At 37.2% G+C, this 22,121-nt stretch overlaps 1 protein-coding gene and 1 non-coding gene across 2 annotated transcripts in view; one reads left to right on the top strand and one right to left on the bottom strand.

The window, feature by feature from the left end:
- PCDH15 (protocadherin related 15) overlaps positions 1-22,121 on the bottom strand; it is a 1,792,715-nt gene that overhangs the window by 1,014,756 nt on the left and 755,838 nt on the right. The window lies entirely within an intron of this gene.
- Positions 967-1,038, top strand: TRNAC-ACA (transfer RNA cysteine (anticodon ACA)). Its single transcript has one exon. It is a non-coding gene; the product is annotated as a tRNA-Cys (tRNA).

The raw sequence follows: 22,121 nt of genomic DNA, 5'->3' as shown, positions 1-22,121 counted from the left end.
GGATTCTCCAGGCAAGAACACTGGAGTAGGTTGCCATTTCCTTCTCCAATGCATGAAAGTGAAAAGTGAAAGTGAAGTCGCTCAGTTGTGTCCGACTCTTCGCGACCCCATGGACTGCAGCCTACCAGGCTGCTCCGTCCATGGGATTTTCCAGGCAGGAGTACTGGAGTGGGGTGCCATTGACCATAAAGAATGCTGGAAACCAAAAAACATGCTTTTGAATTGTGCTGCTGGAGAACACTCTTGTGAGTCCTGTGGACTGGAAGGAGATCCAACTAGTCAGTCCTAAAGGAAATCAATTCTGAATATTTACTGGAAAGACTGATGCTGAAGCTGAAGGTCCAATACTTTGGCCACCTGATATGAAGAGCTGACTCATTGGAAAAGATCCTGATTCTGGGAGAGACTAAAGGGCAAAAGAAGAGGGTGACAGAGGATTAGATTGCTGGATTGCCATCACCAATTCAATGGATATGAGCTTGAGTAAACTCCAGGAGATAGTGAAGGACAGGGAGTCCTGGCATGCTGGAGTCCATGGGGTCACAAAGCGTTGGACACAACTTAGCCACTGATAAACAAGTCACAAACAAATTTGTAAGAAACTTTACATTGAGAACTATAGGAAACAGTGACAGATAAAGATAACAGTAGATTTATATTGCCAGTCACTCCAGGGCATAGCATACATACTTTTGAATAGAACAACAGGCACATTTGACAACAAAATATGTTGTCACACACACATACACACATATATATATATTTATACATATCTCCCTCTACTTTTTCTTTTTTTTACCAAACACATATAATTGAACTTCTTTTTTTTTTTTTGTAAGTTAAAAGTTGCTTATAGCATGTGCAGGAATGTTTCTCAGAATATGGTGACTATATAATGAAAACCATAATGAAGTTCTACTCATTGTTATTCTTGTGAATAGTAATGAGTTTGAGGAACCCGCACCCTCCCTGGTGGCTCAGACGGTAAAGCGTCTGCCTACAATGCAGGAGACCCGGGTTCGATCCCTGGGTGGGGAAGATCCTCTGGAGAAGGAAACGGCACCCCACTCCAGTACTCTTGCCTGGAAAACCCCATGGATGGAGGAGCATGGTAGGCTACAGTCTATGGGATGGCAAAGAGTCGGACACGACTGAGCGACTTCACTTTCACTTTCACTTTCACCCTGAAGCAGAGGGTAGAAACCCAATTACCTAGATTTCCTCATCAGTGGCATGCTAGTATGCAACCTGGGATCCACAAATGTGGCATATTCAGAAGACAGCAATACAAAATTGTGTGAGAAAACATGTTCTGTACAGATTCCATTCTGATGAAAGTAACAGTAGAAGCATGCCCTTTCCAAAGCAGTTGTGACAAAGTTTCTGGAATCCAGTGTTCAAGTCAACAGTCAAGCTATGGTATCTGTACCCCTCAGTATTTTTTCCTGTATAATTTGAAAAAGTGAAAGTCTCTTAGTTGTGTCTGATTCTTTGCAACCCCATGGAATATAGAGTTCATGGAATTCTCCCGGCCAGAATACTGGAGTGGGTAGTGATTCCCTTCTTCAGGGGATCTTCCCAACCCGGGATTGAATCCAGGTCTCCAGCATTGCAGGCAGATTCCTTATGAGCTGAGCCACCAGGGAAGCCCAAGAATACTGGAGTGGGTAGCCTATCCCTTCTCCAGGGGATCTTTCTGACCCAAGAATCGAACTGGAGCCTCCTGCACTGCAGGGGGATTCTTTACCAGCTGAGCTACCAGGGAAGAATGAAATCTATTGTATGCAACTCAGAATACTGATACATATAGTCCTCTTATTCCCACAGTATATTTCTTGAATTCCTTAGTAAACACATTCTTTTTTTGTTTTATTTTCTCTACTTTTGGTTTGCTTGCCCAATGGAAGTAAATATTCGAAGTCTCTGCTGTCCAATACCATAGGCAATACATATATATATATATATATATATATATATATAACTATTTAAATTAATTAAAGAAAATAAAAAATTAATTTCTTCAATAACATTAGTCACATTTTAAGAGCTTAATAATTACAAATCTCTAGCGGCTATCATATTTGACAACAAAGATATAGAAATAATCTTTCTATTGCTGAAGAAACTTCTATTCTCAGCACTGCTCTGAAGCATAGACAACTTGACTGGGACATACGTGACTGGATTCAAATTAGAAAAGACTTTGTTATGGGGTTGATTGATTTTGTTAACAATTTCAAGCTATGACCTTGATAACATGTGATATTATATTCATCCTTCACTCCATTATTCTATTTGATTTTGCTAGCAAGGTTACAAGTGATCAAATTAGATACAGGGCTCACTTCATTTTAGAGTAACAAAATCAAATCTCATTAGCACTCATTACCAAACACGGAAGGCTTCCTCCTCAGGAATGATATTAAATTCTATTAGTAAAATTTAAAGGCTAACACTAACAGACTCATCCTTTTAGAAAAATATGTTAAGCTTACATTTGCGTATTCATTTTGGTTCCATGAGGTGGTCATTTACTGTCTGAACTTGCCTTGCATACTCTTCTTTTTGCTAATTACACTCCATTTCTTATCCACCCCCTCTTTGGTTTTGCAACCTTGGTTCTTCTGTCAACCAAGGTGCTTACCTACCTCCCCTGGCCTACTGCTTGAGTTCAGAAGCAAGTTAACCGGCTGGATTGTGCTGCAGGAATTTACTGCAAGGAGCAAAATTAAATGCAATTAGTTCATTACAACTGCAGGTACAGAAACAAAACCTCATTTGTTCCTCTTTTTGAGCCCCACCCTTAGACCTGTTCTCACTTTGTCCTTCCTAAAATTTGACTCTTTAAACTTCTATTTCAATGTATGTCTTCCTGTAAGTTTCTTTCTTTCTTTTTTTTTTTTTTTTTAATTTTTCTTCTAAGATAGTCAACTGATTATGAGAAAGTACTCACAGCTAGTGGGAGCCCTAAACATTGATGAGTCCATAGTGTTAGTCACTGTTATGTCCAATACTTTGTGACCCCATGGACAGTAGCCTTTCAGGCTTCTCTGTCCATGGAATTCGCCAGGCAAGAATACTGGGGTGGGTAGCCATTCTCTTCTGCAGGGGATCTTCCTAACTCAGGTATCAAAACCAGGTCTTCTGCATTGCAGAAAGATCCTTTACCATCTAAGCCACCAGATGAACCCACACTGAAATCCATTTGGGCTTGAGTTTGAAATGTCATTCCTGCTTCCTTTCCCTTTGCCATTATAGCTTCACACACTGTTGACACCCACTATTGCCAGACAGGAACTTTGAATTCAGCTGCCCAGGAGTGATTTAACCATCCTGATACTGCCTGCTTCTGCCAGAATATTGCTTTCATCTTCCCAAAATTGTTAACTCTTTGAAGCTAAAAGTCCATCTGTTTGTGCTATGAGTGATGTTGGCAAAGAGAAAGGAGGAAAAGAAACTACTGTTTTAGATAGATTTAACTTCATCAAATCTGTTGGAGATTTTAAAGAAATCATGTTGTCAAAGTGGTCAATTTGGAGGAAACATATATTTAAGTCTTATTTTCTGTATCAGCAAGCAATCCAATAACTTTGTTAGACGTTTGATAATATATTTTCCTGAATTATCTTTTCAAGGTTATGATCATAAAACATATAAATCACTCTAAACCCTTATGGTTTAAACTAATCAGGATTGACTGATGAAATTATAGGGCTTATTTTGTAAGTAAATTTTACCAATAGGCTTCAACTGGTTCATACATTATGAAAAATTTGGTATGCTAATAATAATCTCACAAACTCTAAAGGGCTTAGAGCTTAATATAATTGTCAGTGTGAACTAACACCGAGCACGTTGACGTTTATTTTGATATATACATGTTAGGCATAATTATAAATGATCACTATACTGGCAGTTAAAACTGAGGATACAGAAAACAGGTTGAGGTTTGATTTAAATTCACATATCCAGCCTATAAGATTTACAAAAGTCATCTTCTCTTTACTTACATGCATAGACTGATCTATGTCACCTTGAATGTAAGTTAATAAGTGAAAAATATTGGTACATGTAAATTTAGGCAGAGTCACATCTAAAAATCTGCCTTATTACACCACTCTGCAAAGAGAGGGGGTTTGAATTCTGTATATGATCTATATAGTGGAATACAGCGTCACAGTACAAAACATGCTATGAATGCCAGCTCTTAAACGTAAAACATCTAACGGGAAAAGCCACCATTAGTCTATTCAAATACTGTATTTTCCTCTTCATTGTTTTACACTTGAGCAATACTACAAAAAACAGAAATTTAAGAACTTGAAACAATGAGAAATACAGCATGTTTTTTATGGCTATACATTATATACATTTAAGCAGTAATTTTTAATTTACCAGTTTTTCAGCTACATTCCACAACTTAAATTTATTTCAGAAGAGACATTAAATGCAGATTCTCAAGCGCAGTTTACTCTTTATAATGTCCCTGTTCCAGCCTATTTTCCAATCATTAAAATTTACTTTTTGAAATAAATAATTTAAAGCTTTCTTATATTTATAACTACATTTGGAATTATAGCTTAGAATGAGCATAATGGCTCATTTTTCCTGCACTTTTTTTCTTCATAGATTAGAATGGTGCTAATCAACACATGTAGGTCACCAAAAAATTATAAAGGAAAGATCTTAACTTTCCATCTCCCCAAAGCATGTACAGGTAAGCATCCATATCCCTAACACCTGGCAGCTAGAACCTCAGTGGACTTTGTCTTTAATCACCCACATCTGTAGATGCAGTGTCAACCCTCAATGATTTTCAGTGTCATATCAGGACAAGGGCAATGTAATTAAATCTTTTAATTATGGGTGTTTTGGGATAATTGTCATATGAAAACATGTTGCTTCTAGCCCTTCTTAATTCTTCTATAAATATGTTAGATAACTATTAATAGATCAATAACTTGCTCTTCTCACCTCTGGTTTGAAATTATGTTTTGCAAAGTTATTTGCTGATTCTTTCTAGCTGTTTATATTCTTATCACTTTCAAAAAATGCCAAGAATATGTCATGTAATTATGGCAAAAATGTCTATGCAGAAAAAAAATTCTAAGACTATTCATACAATAAGAATAAGCTGATTTATTAGGGAGTCAGATTTGTAACTGTGTAAGACCCTCTTCTTATTTCTGGCAATCTGTTTCTTAACACCTGCTACTTAATACTTCATAGAAACCAAGTCTAGATGAACTGGCATGCTTCATAGTCTTACACATACATTACTGTCATTAAGGGTATTGAAACAATCACTGTTTACTATAAACTTACAGACTGAAATCTAGAATAAATAAGTTTATCTGCTTCCATCATACCATGAATCTAAAAACAAAGGGTAAACAAGCATCAACATTTTAAATACACATTTCTCTGATAATAGCACAACTGCCTGCCTCACAGGCATATTTATATGCACACACACATAAATTAATGTTAAATGAAACTTCTGCTTAGCAGACCTTATATACCTAAATTCACTAATAGTAAGATATTCCACACAGTATTATTTACAAGCCTCAGAGACCATTATTTTCATTTAAAATCCACTAGTAGGCAAAATCTAAATGTCAAAACTTACCATAATGTTTATGAGCAGATAAATATTAGAAATCACAGCTCTTGAAATAAATCTTAGGCAAGTTATTATTAAGGGGCTTACTACTGTCATATCTGACATTTACTACTTTATGTATTAGTTTTATTTCTTACTAAATATCCTTCTGCTTTGAAGATAATCTATTAAGAAAAACGTGATCTTTTTTTCCTTTGAGGTTTACTTAAACACAACATCACCTTTGTAATGAACTTAATATACAATTCAGTTCAGTTCAGTCGCTCAATTGCATCCAACTCTTTGTGACCCCATGAACCACAGCACACCAGGCCTCCCTGTCCATCACCAACTTTCGGAGTCCACCCAAACCCATGTCCATTGTGTCGGTGATGCCATCCAACCATCTCATCCTCTGTCGTCCCCTTTGCCCCCCGCCCTCAATCTTTCCCAGCCTCAGGTCTTTTCAAATGAGTCAGCTCTTCAAATCAGGTGGCCAAAGTATTGGAGTTTCAGCTTCAACATCAGGCCCTCTAATAAACACCCAGGACTGATCTCCTTCAGAATGGACTGGTTGGATCTCCTTGCAGTCCAAGAGACTCTCAAGAGTCTTCTCCAACACCACAGTTCAAAAGCATCAATTCTTCGGTGCTCAGCTTTCTTAATAGTCCAACTCTCACATCCATACATGACCACAGGAAAAACCATAGCCTTGATTAGACGGGCCTTTGTTGGCAAAGTAATGTCTCTGCTTTTCAATATGCTGTCTAGGTTGGTCATAACTTTTCTTCCAAGGAGTAAGCATCTTTTAATTTCATGGCTGCAATCACTATCTGCAGTGATTTTGGAGCCTAGAAAAATAAAGTCAGCCACTGTTTCCACTGTTTCCCCATCTATTTGCCATGAAGTGATGGGACCAGATGCCATGATCTTCGTTTTCTGAATGTTGAGCTTTAAGCCAACTTTTTCACTCTCCACTTTCACTTTCATCAAGAGGCTCTTTAGTTCTTCTTCACTTTCTGCCATAAGGGTGGTGTCATTTGCATAGCTGAAGTTATTGATATTTCTCCTGGCAATCTTGATTCAGCTTGTGCTTCTTCCAGCCCAGAGTTTCTCATGATGTACTCTGCATATAAATTAAATAATCAGGATGACAATATACAGCCTTGATGTACTCCTTTTCCTATTTGGATCCAGTCTGTTGTTCCATGTCCAGTTCTAACTGTTGCTTCCTGACCTATATACAGGTTTGTCAAGAGGAAGGTCAGGTGGTCTGGTATTCTCATCTCTTTCAGAATTTTCCACAGTTCATTGTGATCCACACAGTCAAAGGCTTTGGCATAGTCAATAAGGCAGAAATAGATGTTTTTCTGGAACTCTCTTGCTTTTTTGATGATCCAGCAGATGTTGGCAATTTGATCTCTGGTTTCTCTGCCTTTTCTAAAACCAGCTTGAACATCTGGAATTTCATGGTTCACATATTCCTGAAGCCTGGCTTGGAGAATTTTCAGCATGACTTTACTAGCATTTGAGATGAGTGCAACTGTGCTGAAGTTTGAACATTCTTTGGCATTGCCTTTCTTTGGGATTGGAATGAAAACTGACCTTTTCCAGTCCTGTGGCCACTGCTGAGTTTTCCAAATTTGCTGACATATTGAGTGCAGCACTTCCACAGCATCATCTTTTAGGATTTGAAATAGCTCAACTGGAATTCCACTAGCTTTGTTCGTAGTGATGCTTCCTAAGGCCCACCTGACTTCCCATTCCAGAATGTCCGGCTCTAGGTGTATGAGTGATCACACCATTGTGATTATCTGGGTTGTGAAGATCTTTTTTGTACAAATCTTCTGTGTATTCTTGCCACCTCTTCTTAATATCTTCTGCTTCTGTTAGGTCCATACCATTTCTGTCCTTTATTGAGCCCATCTTTGCATGAAATGTTCCCTTGGTATCTCTAATTTTCTTGAAGAGATCTCTGTAAAGGCAATTGGGCTGTATCATTAATGTATTATTAAAACCTGAATGCTGGGAAAGATTGAAGGAAAAAGAAGAAGGAGGCAGCAGAGGATGAGATGGTTTGATAGCATTACCAACTCAATGAATGTGAATCTGAGCAAATCTGGGAGATAATGGAGGACAGAGGAGCTGGTGTGCTGCAGTCCATGGAGTTGCAAAAAGTTTGACATTACTCAGCAACTGAACAATATAAACAATAAAATATGAATGAAATTTAACAGAACAAAAATATAATTTAATTATGTGGAAAATATACAGATGTAGCTACTGTGTACTAAAAAAAAAAAAAAAAAAAAAAAAAAGATACATCATTTAACCTATGAGAATCCAAAGGAAAGTGATGCCTCAAAGACGTGATAGTAAATAACTGACAAAGTCTTGGGCAGAAGGGTAATCCTGGAAATAATTTAATTTACTCTGATTATTATACTTTTATCTTAACAAAATTAAGAACTTTATATTTTGAGGTTTTATTGGAATTTCAGTCTACAAGATATCAACATAATTAAATTATTTCATCAATTGAGATTTTGCCTCAAGATGACTTGTCAAACTGGTTGTTATTGACTATTCCCAGCTTAAGTTATCTGGATGAAGAAGCATAGTTCATTTATATACCTTTGGATGAGACTATGATCATTCTATCTAAAAAGAAAGAAAGGCTCAGTCACCGCTCAAGCCATAGACTTCAGCACGTGTTCATCCTAAGTTGCTTCAATCATGTCCAACTCCTTTGAACCCCATGGGCTATAGCCACCAGTCTCCACTGTCCTTGGGATTCTCCAGGCAAGAATACTGGAGTGGGTAGCCATTCCCTTCTCCAGGAGATCTTCCCAACCCAGGGATCAAACTGGCATCTCTTAAAATTTTCTGTATTTGCAGGTAGGTTTTTTTTTTGTTTGTTTTTTGTGTTTTTTTTTACCACTAGCACCATCTGGTAAGACCCAGACTTCAGCATAACTGCCAGTTAAATATCAGGACAGTGGTTTTCCACCAATATTTTATGAAGCATCTATATGGAGATAAATGCTGATGGGAGACTACATGTGGGGAAGAAAAATATCTAGTGGAGAGAATTTATGAGAGGATACTTCATGAAAAGTTTCAGTTTTCAGTTCAGGCTAAACTGAATGCCAGTAAAAAGGAAGGGAGTCCAAAATATCCCTACAAGCAGAATTTTCTACTAAAAGAAGGCTTCACTTTATTTGATTTTAAGCTTCATTTACTAGATTCTGTTGTTTCTTTTATGTCTTTTGCAGGTATGGATAGGTAATGCTACACCAGACATGAGGAGAAGCAGAAGATAGTCCCATTATAACAGTAGAGGGAGTTTTGAGGCAGTGCTAGGGATATAGAAGTCAAAGAGGGGTCTATAGGGAGAAAGAAAAAAGGAAATTGGAAGAAGAAATATTTTAAAATAAAAATTTTCCTTTTTAAAAGTTTATGCTGTATAATATAAATTGCCATCTCAATCTTCTTGCTTAACTTCATTAAAATGTCATTTTCTATTTGATGCATTAGATTTGTTTTGGAAGATATTAACAGGATGACTTAGGAGGAGAAAGGGACGACAGAGGATGAGATGGCTGGATGGCATCACTGACTCGATTGACGTGAGTCTGAGTGAACTCCGGGAGTTGGCGATGGACAGGGAGGCCTGGCGTGCTGCGATTCATGGGGTCGCAAAGCGTCGGACACGACTGAGCGACTGAACTGAACTGAATTGAACTAGGCTGATTACCTTTCAAGGAAACTTTAAGATAGCTCTTTGACTGCGATCATTTCACAATTAATACTTAAGAGTTGTCTCAACTTGAGGCAAGTGATGCTGATCTTTGTATAGCACCTCTATTTCACCCCGGCAGGACCATCAGACACCCCTTGAGTCCCAGCTGCCCGGAAGGCTCGGGTGTGGTGTGCGCACAGCAGCTGGTCTAGTCTGAAAACAGCTCCTAGGCTGCAATAAGTTGAAAGCTGTTAGAACTCAACACTGCTGACGGTTTAGGAGATTGAAAGGGCAATCTTGCTGATATTTTTTCTTTTGCTATGCCGAAGCTTTAAAGGTTGATACAGTTCCACTGGTTGACTTTTGCTTTTGTTGTTTGTGCTTTTATTGTCATATCCAAAATATCATTGCCAAGACCAATGCTAGAAAGCTTTTTTCCTGTTTTCTTCTGGGAGGTTAATGATATCAGGTCTTATGTTTAAACCTTTGATTTGTTTTGGGTCAATCTTTGTGAGCGGTATAAGGTAGGGATTGAATTTAATTTTTCTACATTTTATCATCCTGTTTTTTTCAATACCAATCATTGAAGGCATTATCATTTCTCCAGTGGGTATCCTTGGCTACACTGTAAATATTACTTGATCGTATGTGTGTGAGTGTGTGTGTTTTGGGGGGGCGGTGTTAATGCTGGGCTCTCTAGACTGCTCCACTGGTCTATGTGTCCATTAAAGAAACCTGTTTACCAATGGATAAATGGATCAAAAAGAGGGAATATTATTCAGTCATCAGAAGTAAGGCAATTCTGTCATTTTTGACAACATGGGTGTACCTTGAGGACATTTTGCTAAGTGAGGTAAGTCAGACAAAGGAGGACAAACACTGTATGGTATCACTTCTATGTGGAATCTAAAAGAGCCAAACTCATGAAAGCAGAGAATAGAAAGGAGGTTACCAGGGGCAGGGGTGTCAGGAATAGAAGAGATTTTGTTTAAGGCTATACATTTGCAACTAGTAGATAAATCCTGAAGATCTAATGCATTGTATAAACAACAATACTGTATTATTAACATCAAACTTGCTAAAAGACTAGATCTCAATTAATAATACAAAGAAATGATAAACTTGTGATGTGATACAGGTGTTAGTTAATACTGTGATGGTGATTATAGTGTAATATATCAATGTATCAAATCAACATGTTGTACACCTTAAGCTTACATGATGATATATAGCAAATATATCTCAATTAACAAAATAGCAATCTTGGAGGTATTTGGGTTTCCCTGTTGGCTCAGTGGTAAGGAGTCATCTGCCAATGAAGGAGATGTGGGTTCAATCCCTAGGATGATCCCCTGGAGAAGGATATGGTAACCCACTCCAGTATTCTTGCCTGGGAAATCCCATAGATAGAGGAGACTGGCAAGCTACAGTCCATGGGATCACAAAAAAGTCAAATACGACTTAGAGACTGAACATGCACCGAGGTACCCACTACAAAAGTTCAAGCCTCAAGGTGGTGTTTAAGCAAGAGCCAAGACTGTCTACAGGAGGATCACCTCATCTAAATTAGAGGAGACTTCCAAGGATAATGGACACCTTCTTCATGATAGAGCAGACATAGGGACGGTAGTTGAACTGTTTCAGTTTAAGCATTCATCCAATTTAAGTATATTTATCCTTTTGCACTTTCAAACTGCTTTGTTTCCTCTAATATTGCTCATTTTCACATAAGCTCTCATTCAGAATTTCTAATTTTAAATAACTTCTGTAACTTTTTTATACTTACTTGAAGAATAATTGAAAAGGAAAATGAGAAAATTAAAACAGATTTGTTTCTGCCAACATAAAATATAGATATTTATAGCAAATCTGGAAATGAGGGTCTCTTAAGAGTTTTCCAAAGTGTGTCAGCTAGTAGCAAGGGGTTTTAAATCTTTTCTTTCCTGCAATCAGTCTTCCTGGAAATAAGGAGTCAGTTCAGAAGATCAGTAGAATTGAACTAGCGGAAGAACTGAAACCTTGAAAAGGGTTAGTAATTACATGCATACTGACAAGATCGGAAGATACTGATCAGTCACTGTGAAACATGGGTGGAGTCATTAGAAGCACTTCAGTCACAATATGAAAGATCCCATTCCCTTCAATAGATGTTGGCAGTGATCTATTGACACCAGGCAAAGCAGACAAAAGTGTAGCTAATACAAATGGTATGTATTTGCCTGGGTAAGTTCAAAATGGGGGTTTGATCTCAGGATGATACATTGATGAATTCCCTTGCTTTCACTCGAATAAATTTCTAGTGTAGAGAGACAGGTATTTTCTACAGATTCCCTATTTATACTACATTAGCCAAGTGTTTTGAGGGCATTATGCTCCTATTAAATGTCAGTCTCCATGTATACCTGTGGCGGATTCATTTTGATATTTGGCAAATCTAATACAGTTATGTAAAGTTTAAAAATAAAATAAAATTAAAAAAAAAAAAATAAAAAAAAAAAAAATAAAACTCTTAGCAAAGAATGGAACATGGTAAAAAAAAAAAAAAAAAAAAAAAAAAAATAAATGTCAGTCTCCAAATTCTTTAATAATTTCATGGAGATTTACCAGCTACTATTTCCCTGGATAAGTATCATTAAAATTTTTTTGCTATATGGAAGCATGATGGAATAAAGAAATCTCAAGGTATGTGCAGAGTTTGGGTTTGTTTATTCTTGTAAAATTTGTAAGGTCAGGTTTTATTTCCTTCATGCTTTTGGTTTTGATTGGTATTTTTACCCTAATTATGAAATAATATATAATCTTACTTAAAATTAGGATATGTATAAAGATAATAATTATTTCAAGTTTCCTTAAATATAATTGTAAAAGGATTTCTCTACTCTTGATTGGTTAGATTCAATTTCCTATTATACTGACATAAGATTAAAGATATTTAATAATTGCAGACCAAGTATATAGTCACAATTAGCTCAGTTTTAAAGGGGTCAAAGATGCTAGCATTTCATTCGTGTTAAGTTGAGACATCAGAATGAAAGCCTGCACGTAAAGGGTAGGCTGCCAGTGGCAGTGTATGACCCAGAAGCAGATGGGCTTCATCTTCTTTGGCCCCAGTGCACTGAATGGTTTTAAGGGTCTTACATGCTGCTGGTGTGGGGAGAAATGTCCCCTATTGCTTACATATTCATAACTACCAATTCAGGAGATAGAGAAAATTCTAATGCTCTTTTCAGTGGCAGGACTATAAAAATAAAACAGACCTCATTTTAGTTTCCTCAAACCACATTTAGAGCACAGAATACCTGTGCTCTAGACCCAAAATACACAGTGAAGAAACAAGGAGCCTCGGCTGGTGAGTAGAACTCTATATCAAGGTTAATGCTAAATACTTTATAATCTCAACTGTGCCAAGCTTGGTAGCAACGACGACCGGTCATAAGCATAGTTACATTTTTTTACTACCCCAGCAATTCTTCTGCTTTCCATTGATGATAGCACCCTGACTCTCCTCTACTCTGTCATACTCTGACTACAAGATAAATCCAGAAGCCTGCCCTTACCAAGGCAGTACAATGAACACAGTAGAAAATTAGCAGAGCTTATGCAGATCCTATTCTTATTCCCAGTAATTTAAATTAGGAGGATAATGACACAGGAACAGAAAAATGAATGGACTTCATTCATTGAATCAGCGGTATGCTTTCACCATTGTCAATGTGTTTTTTTATTTAGAGCCTTGTGGATTTATTGCAGCTCTTTCACATAATAGTTTTAGTCTCAAGCATTCCTATCAATTCCGTGGGCTAATATCTTCCAAATAAGTTCCTTTTATGATTAAACTGGCTAGTGTTAGTTTTGATTAGTGCTGCCAAAAATCATAATTAACAGAATAAACAGAGCTTGAGGAACATTTGCAATTCTTATATGTAACAGTGGGAAAAACTAAATTGTTTAGCCTTTTTTTGCATTTTGCTTCATTTCAATAATACATTTACGACATGTTTACCAAAGTAGCTCTCAAATATGCTGTAATCTCTGTGATAAGTAAGGAAGATCTTAGTTTCAGGTGCCACAAGCTAGTTCTAAAAAATACTTGATCATTTTATAACAGGATCAGCAAAAAAGCCCTTATTACAAAGTGAACACATTTAACATAGAGGAAATGTAAGTCAATTGTTATAACTTGAATATAATGGAGAGTTATTAATCTGATCTCCAATGTAAATCATGAAATATTTAAGATAGTTGAAATCTCACCATTGTAGGCATATTATCTACTGCAAAATCTGTGAGCCCTGTGAACCAGGGGACGTGAAACTGAAAAAACATCTCTCTTGAGAATCCTGTATGTGTGTACATTATTCTTTATACTATTTGCTAATAAACTCGTCATGCCATAATCATGTCAAAAGTGATCTGTTCTTATATCATGTATTCTTGGAAATATTTTGAGGAAGAAAACCTATGAAAAACATGAAGCTTTTAGCCAAGGAGAGGGACTTGAGGAACTAGAATTTTTATGTAAATAAAATAGGGTCTCTTTTCCATGTCTTTGCTATTGTTAATAATGCTGCAGTGAACATGGAAGTGCAGATATCTACTATGTGCATCAGTGAATGAATTAAGAAGATATATATATATATCTTCTTAATGGAATAGTATTCAGCCATGGAAAAGAAGGAAATCCTGCTGTTTACAACAACTTGGATGAATCTTGAAGTCATTATGCTAAGTGAAATACAAATACTGCATCAGATAAGTGGTGATTATAGCTAATGACACTATATTATATACTTATGTTACTAAGAGAATAGATCTTACATGTTCTAATCACAAAAGAGAAATGGTAATCATGCGAAGGAATGAAGGAATTAGCTAATATCCCCTGTGGCTCAGACGGTAAAGAGTCAGGCAATGCAGGAGAGCCGGGTTTGATCCCTGGGCTGGGAAGATCCCCTGGAGAAGGAAATGGCAACCCACTACAGTAATCTTGCCTGGAAAATCCAATGGATGGAAGAGCCTTGCAGGTGAAGTCCATGGGGTTGCAAAGAGTCTGACACAACTGGGTGACTTCACTTTCACGGCAATAATTATTTTGAAACATATATTGTATGCAAATCAACACACTGTATATACCTTAAATTTAAACACAATGAGTAAAGAATCTGCCTGCAGGAGACCCAGATTTGAAGCCTGGATAAGGAAGATCCAGGAAGATGGGAATGGCTATCTGCTCAACTATTCACGCCTGGAGAATTCCATGGACAGAGGAGCCAGGTGGGCTACAGTCCATGGGGTGGCAAAGGGTTGGACACGACTGAATGACTAATACTTTCACACTTTCAAAGCTTGTGTCAATTATATCTCAACAAAGCTAGAAAGAAAGTGATCTCATTTGTATTCATGAGTTGATAGGCAACTGCAAAAAGACATTCTGAAGTGTCAGTTATCTTTTAACAAACAAGAATGAACTATTTGGAGAGATTTGGTAGCTAATTAATCAAAGTAGCAGTGAAAGATATAGATGTTTGATTGATAACAAAGGTGAAAGCCAGAGTAGAAACCCAAAATGCTGCAGCAAAATGGAACACTGCTTAGAAAGGCAGTACTGCCATAATGTTCCAAATACAGAAATATACAAGGAGAGAACTCAACAGGCCTCTCTATGGCAAAGGAAAATGACAGCTGCAATGTGGAAAGGTCATCTCAGACCTTAATTTGCTCCTCACTTCGAGGCCTCTTTTTTTAAAGTGAGTACCATCAGTAGTTTAGAACATAATACATTTGGGATCCAGGCCATACAGGAAGTCCCAAATGTATTTTATATGACATGTGCATCATTCACAAAACTTAACCCATCTATGTAGATAGTTTTCAACTATAGGAAAAATCTAACCATAATTCTTTGAAAATAAAATGTGACCTTTTCATATTTTAATATATTTGTAATAATGACATGCTTATCATAGTACATTTACATCGAATGTAGCTTTATCTTTCCCTGTAATGATAATGTATTTTACAACTAATGAAAAGTTATTCACTGAAATGAAGTAATCTTTATGGAGCAATAACACTAACATACTTTTCTAATAAATGGAGTATGAATTATTGTTCCCACAAGGGAACATATTTATAAACAAATTTATTAGTTATTTCAAATAAACTTTATTTGTCTATATTTGAACTACTGGATGTCAGTTTTCTAAATCTTTATACTTCCCACTGGATTTAAATATGATAGCTCTCTAAGCAACTTTACCATCTGCTTCCTGAAGACATATACTTTCTTCTAGAAGGAAGATAGTGTTTTGAAAGAATATTACCCGTACGAAGAAATGTTTCAAACACAAGGTTCATTCTTTCAATTACCTCAACAGCTGGTGTTGTGTGTTTACATTTATACAGAAGAAATCTTACAAAGACATACTGTGCAACTTCAAGTAATTTAGATTTGTCACAGTCCTGGGAAAACGTAGTGGCAACTAATTCAAACAAGCTTGTAAGTCTCAGAGACAAGGGATTTTTAAAAACAAAATCCAGTCTTTAACCAGTGAAGTTATGGAACAAATTTATAAAACAGGATGGACCCGCCTTTGGAAGCACTATGTATAGGACAGGTGATTTAGTCACCTGCTGTGAAAAGAACTGGATACTCACTCAATATTAGTGATTTTACACTCACTTGAAGGGTCAGTTTTGAGGATGTCATATGATTGCATAGTCTAGTAATATGACACCGTGAAAAAGTATGAACTTTGCAGCCAGATAGATGAGTTATAGTTCTGACTCCACAATTTATGATCACTGTATTTCACTTCCTTAAGTGTGTGAGCCTCAGGGACTACATACCTAGTATTAGGCTAATAATGCCTATTTAAAGCATTTTGTGAAATGCTACAAAATGCTCACCATTTTCCCATCATTTAGGAAAGATCATTGTTAGAATAATGTAAGCCAAAGCAAGAGGAAAGAGTACTAAACCATCAAATTGTAACAGGGAAGACTCAATTTTGACTCTTCCAGGCTAGATCTGTTTCTTTGGCTGCTTTTGTGATTATAATCACACATAATGGCCTGCCTCAGAGAATCCTACCCCTCAGCGTGACTGTTAAGCTAAACTGCCTTTTTTCAGAACCCTGTCCACCAATAGAAGTCAGGAAGGAAGAAAAAATTAACACTTCCTCCTGTCTAAGGCTTGCCATTTAGGAGATACTTGCAAGATTAGATGGCCTTTTTACTTTGTTTCTTCAACCCCCCATATCTCTGATCCATAAAAGAACCTGCCATCCAGACCCCCAAAAGATGGTTAGTTTTAGATGCAGTCTACCATTTATGTTAGCTGGCTTTCCATAAACAGTCATATTTCTCATCTCAACACCTCATCTCTCGGGTTCACTGGCCTTTCATGCAGAGAGCAGAGTGAGCTTGGACTCAGTAATAATCTCTTCTATTTCCAAGCAGTTACAGAAGAATTTATCAACACTAGTGTCAAAGAGGTCTGGTATCCCTCACTTGGTTTCCCCCTTCCTATTGGATTTTCCCCCAATCACTAGGAAGCTCAGGTAATGCAAAGGAGAATTTGTCTAACTCCCATACCCTGGTGGCTCAGAGGGTAAAGCATCTGCCTACAATGCAAGAGACTTGGGTTCGATCCCTGGGTCTGGAAGATTCCCTGGAGAAGGAATTGGCAACCCACTCCAGTACTCTTGCCTGAAAAATCCCATGGACAGAGAAGCCTGGTAGACTACAGTCCATGGGGTCGCAAAGAGTAGGACACAACTGAACAACTTCACTTCACTTCCCATACCCAAGCAGAGCTGAGCCCCATGGTCTAATAAGATGATACTGGCATATTCAAAGATGCTTCAGTTGCCCAGTTTTCTGAAAGGAGCTTCAGTTTTCTCTGAAGGACAAAAGTCTATTTTCTTAATTCCATTTATTTGTTTCTAAGAATATCCCATGATGGATTCCACAATTACAATATTTAGTACCTCTATTTCAGCCCTATACTTAACCAACCCTAAGGACAAAGGCAGCCTCAGAAAACCTGGGATAAATATAGTTTTGTTGGGTAGTTGAGAATAGGAAAAAGGAGTCCAGAATGTCGGTGGCTAAAAGAAAAAGAAGGGAAAAGCCCACGGAAAACAGAACAAAGGAAGGTCCACGGACCAGAATGAGGACATCAGGTAAAACAAACAGCCCTCCTGGCTAGCCCAATTTACATAGGACAGGATCAGGGAGGAGAAAAAATCATTAAAAAGAGGGGCCAAATTAAGAGGAGGCAGGGGTGGGGGTGGGGTGCGTGGGCATCTCTTCCCTTCGCATCTTTTGAGTCGACCCACCCTCACATCTGGAGGATGTATTTTCCTTTGCTTTCTAAATAAAACTGAGCTGGAACACTGGTCCCTTTGTTGCTTCAAATTTTTACTGTGGTGAGACAGAACTGAGGAAATTACACACTCCCCCAACAGTTTCAGGTTTATGAAATAAGATCCATGTTGTCTTTAAGATTAGGCAAAGAAAAAAGTAAACTTAATGGACGCGTATAGGGAACACATACTGAGGTTGTAACACTGACCTTGGTTGCTCTGTAACCAACAAACAAATTTAATGGCACTTTGGCACATTTTAAACTAACTCGAGAGAGTTAAAAGATCCAACCAGTCCATTCTAAAGGAAATCAGTCCTGGGTGTTCTTTGGAAGGAATGATGCTAAAGCTGAAACTCCAATACTTTGGCCACCTCATGCAAAAAGTTGACTCATTGGAAAAGACTCTGATGCTGGGAGGAACTGGGGGCAGGAGGAGAAGGGGACGACAGAGGATGAGATGGCTGGATGGCATCACCAACTCGATGGACATGAGTTTGGGTGAACTCCGGGAGTTTGTGATGGACAGGGAGGCCTGGCGTGCTGCGATTTATGGGGTCGCAAAGAGTCAGACATGACAGAGCGACTGAACTGAACTGAGAGAATACACTCATTATTTTTTTTTAAACATGGTACATGCAGGTACATATGTGTATATATTCCAGTAGAAGTAGACACTTAGAGTAAAATTCCCAGGTGTGATATACATTGGCTCTGTTTAGCCTGAATTAGGACATGTCCTATGCTGATCAATCACTGTGTTTCTGATTCATCATGCCTGTTCCTGTGTTTACATGGAATAGTTGTAGGGTGGACATCACTAATCAAATTATATGAATTGTAATTAGTCATGGGAGAGGGGTATCTCCCAAGGAAAATTAGGGTGCTATTATCAGAAGGAAAAAAATGGATATAGGACAAAAAGCAGTAGGAATGTATGTGTATCAACATACACTAGAACATCACATTGCTTTTTGCTTTCCTTATATTCTTATACCAAACTGGTTCTGGTCTTGAATAATTAGAATCTGATAACAGGTGAATGAATGAATTTTTATATGTTATTTTAATCTGTTTGTCTCTGACCTCTTCTAGTTCCTTTGCAGTCCCATGCTAATTCACTAATGAATTAGCACCAGTCTCATCAGTTGTCAGTCCTTCTCTAAGCCCTGAAACAACTCTGATCTTATTAGGGAAAAAGTATGTGTGCATTTTAGAACAGAACAAACCTTCAGATACCCAAATGTGACCCAAAAAATCAGGTCAGAGAAAGACAAAGAGAAGGAAAAACAAGAAAAGAAGCAAAGATAACATAAAGCTATTTCCACTGTATAAAACTGTATTGTTCTCTTATTTATTCTCTCTGGCAAGTAATGGCTTATTCTATAACCTTTCATGCTAATAAAAAGTAACTGTTTAATCTTTTCTGACCTACAGGAGGCTGCCTCAGTCTCTTCGTTCTTCATGTTCTACCTAACGCTATACCTCAGAATTAATATATGAATAAAAAGTGTTTTGCTTTTCTCCCCGACTCACTTCCCCTTTCTTACCTTCATTTTCTAGTCCTTTAATAAGTTCCCAGACATGGCAATGCCTATTAAGCATCCGATACCCATCTTGAGGGGCTTTTTAAGAAACAATTGGCAGGGCTAATACCCTGCATACTTGAGGTAAGTGAAACTGAATCCCCTGTTGGTCAAAACAAATGTTCTTAAGAAGTGCCTTCTTTTATCCCTCAAGACAGAATCTCACCCATTCCTCTGTGTAATCAGCTTGGGTGTCAACTGAAATGTAAATGACTGCTTATCTTTCAAGTCTCTCTATTCCAGTCCTGTCTAAATTCAGGTGATGAAAGGAAAAGAAAAAAAAAAAAAAAGGCACATTGTTCTCTGGAGAAATCTTCATTTTAATTTTTCGATTTCAATTTCAAGGGGAAATATTAAACATTTTCCTCCTATAATTAGAGACCTACAGCTGAAATGGAAACAACATGGGGACAAAACTTTGAAAAACTCTTACATGTCCCAGCTGTAAATTTAAATCTACCACGCTCCCCTCCCAATTCTTCTTGTGAGTCGGAGAAAGGGTCCTATATGATTCACCATTTTTCTAGACTAAAATCACCACGACACAAAGCAACAGCCTTGGGTCCCCAGTCCCCAGGATTTTAGATATCAATTTCTCATTCCATTCCAGAATCTGGTGGCAGAGTCACAACTGACAAGATGGTAAATTTCCCCTCAATTTTTCTTGCTGAAATTGTATCTCATGGCCCCAGCAGTGTGAGTGGTCTCTGGCAATCCGCATCTTCTTCTCCATGGTCTGCAGTGCCTGGTGGCTACTCTGGAGCACCGGAATGCTACTTTGCCCCTAATTTCTAATCTACTATTTAGTGACCACATATTATATGCCAGTCTTCCTTTAGAACAAGATCCTGAACTCCATTAATTCCAATAACTCCAATTACTGTGGTCCTTCTACTCACAGATACATTTCTCAGACATTTTATGCACCTGACTTCCAAGTGTGAACCACTACTTGAATTTCCTGTTTCTTTGCTCCACAAATGAAAAAATGCCATATAAGCCCATAAAACAATTTTATAATATTTTTCTAACAGAAATACTTTGAGGTAACCAGGGCTATACGTTTTGGTAAGGCATAAACTGCCTGAAAAGCCCTTATTCTTTACCATTCTCAGTGTCCTCTCCTTTGCTGTGTAAATTTGCAGCATCCTTCCAGTTCAACTCTACATTCAGCCATGCGACTTGCTTTAACTGATGAAAATGTTGAAGAGCACTCAAGTATTTTAATTTGCCCAATTTTTTGTATCTGTTTTTTTTTTTTTTTTTTTAAACAACCCGATAATATTCCATCACAGCCTAGAGGATAAGACAGATGTGAAGCATAGCCATTAGCCCCAGTATTCTCAGTTAAATCCAGTCTATATCAGACAACACTCTCAGATATGAGTGAGCCCAGTCTTGTTAACAGAGCTGCCATGTTGACTATCTCACATGCATAAGCAACAATGGATTATTCTTTCGTGACGCTGAGGTTTTCAGGTCATCTGTTACATGGCATTATTTAGCAACATTATTTTAGCAACATTTAACAATTACATGATTCATACACTGATTTTTAATATCTGATCACCCATCCCACTTCAGTGTCCACATCCTTAAAAATGACAATTGATTACCATATTAAGTCAAAATTTCTAAAAACTTTTTGAAAATATAAAGAACCAACTACTGTGTGCAATTATGCATTTAAATACATGAATATACTTAAAGAGGAAAACAGCAGTATAATGAAAAAAGACAAAGTCAGAAGTAATTATAACTGAAACCATTACTTGTTAAGTTTGTGGGTATTAAGTCTATATGCTATTCAGGGTAAACAAATCAAGTTGGGGCATATTAATGCAAAGTTTGCTATTTTACTCTTCAACATAGAGTCATATGATAATACTAATAACCAAAATGTTAATAGATATTTTAAACTGATCAGTCTTCAGCAAATATAATATTCCATTCATGTACAGATGCACATTATTCATATTTTTTTATATCTATAAATTATTAATAGAATATACAGAGAAAATCTAGTTTTACCTTTGAGAATTTTACCAGCCAAGTCTGATCTGGGCTTGGGTGAATTTTCTCAGCTAAGGAGTAAAATACAGATAAATAGATCATACTATTCTCATTTAAATAGACTGCCCATGTTTTTGAAGGTTAGAAAAGATTAGATTCATTCAGTTATCATTCACAGGAGACTCAGAAAAAAAAATGTATATATTTTTGGCAGAAAATGAAGAGGAACTAAAGAGCCTCTTGATGAAAGTGAAAGGGAAGAGTGAAAAACCTGGTTTAAAACTCAACATTCAAAAACTAAGGTCATGGCATCTGGTCCCATCCCTTCATGGCAAATAGATGGGGAACCAGTGGTGACAGACTTTATTTCTTTATTTTCTTGGGCTCGAAATCACTGCTATGATGACCGAAACCATGAAATTAAAAGATGCTTTTCCTTGGAAGAAAAGCTATGACAAACTTAGACAGCATATTAAAAAGCAGAGATATTATTTGCTAACGAATGTCCATCTAGTCAAATCTATGTTTTCTCCAGTAGTCATGTATGGACGTGAGAACTGGACTATAAAGAAAGCTGTGCACTGAAAAATTGATGTTTCTGAACTGTAGTGTTGGAGAAAACTCTTGAGAGTCCCTTGGACTGCAAGGAGATCAAATCAGTCAATTCTAAAGGAAATCAGTCCTGAATATTCATTGGAAGGACTGATGCTAAAGCTGAAACTCCAATACTTTGGCCACCTGATGTGAAGAACTGACTCATTGGAAAAAACCCTGATTCTGGGAAAGATTGAAGGGGATGACAGAGAA

This window comes from Bubalus kerabau, chromosome 22 (assembly GCF_029407905.1).
Source record: "Bubalus kerabau isolate K-KA32 ecotype Philippines breed swamp buffalo chromosome 22, PCC_UOA_SB_1v2, whole genome shotgun sequence".
Taxonomy (NCBI): Eukaryota; Metazoa; Chordata; class Mammalia; order Artiodactyla; family Bovidae; genus Bubalus; species Bubalus kerabau.
This window is presented reverse-complemented; position numbering and strand designations above follow the sequence as displayed.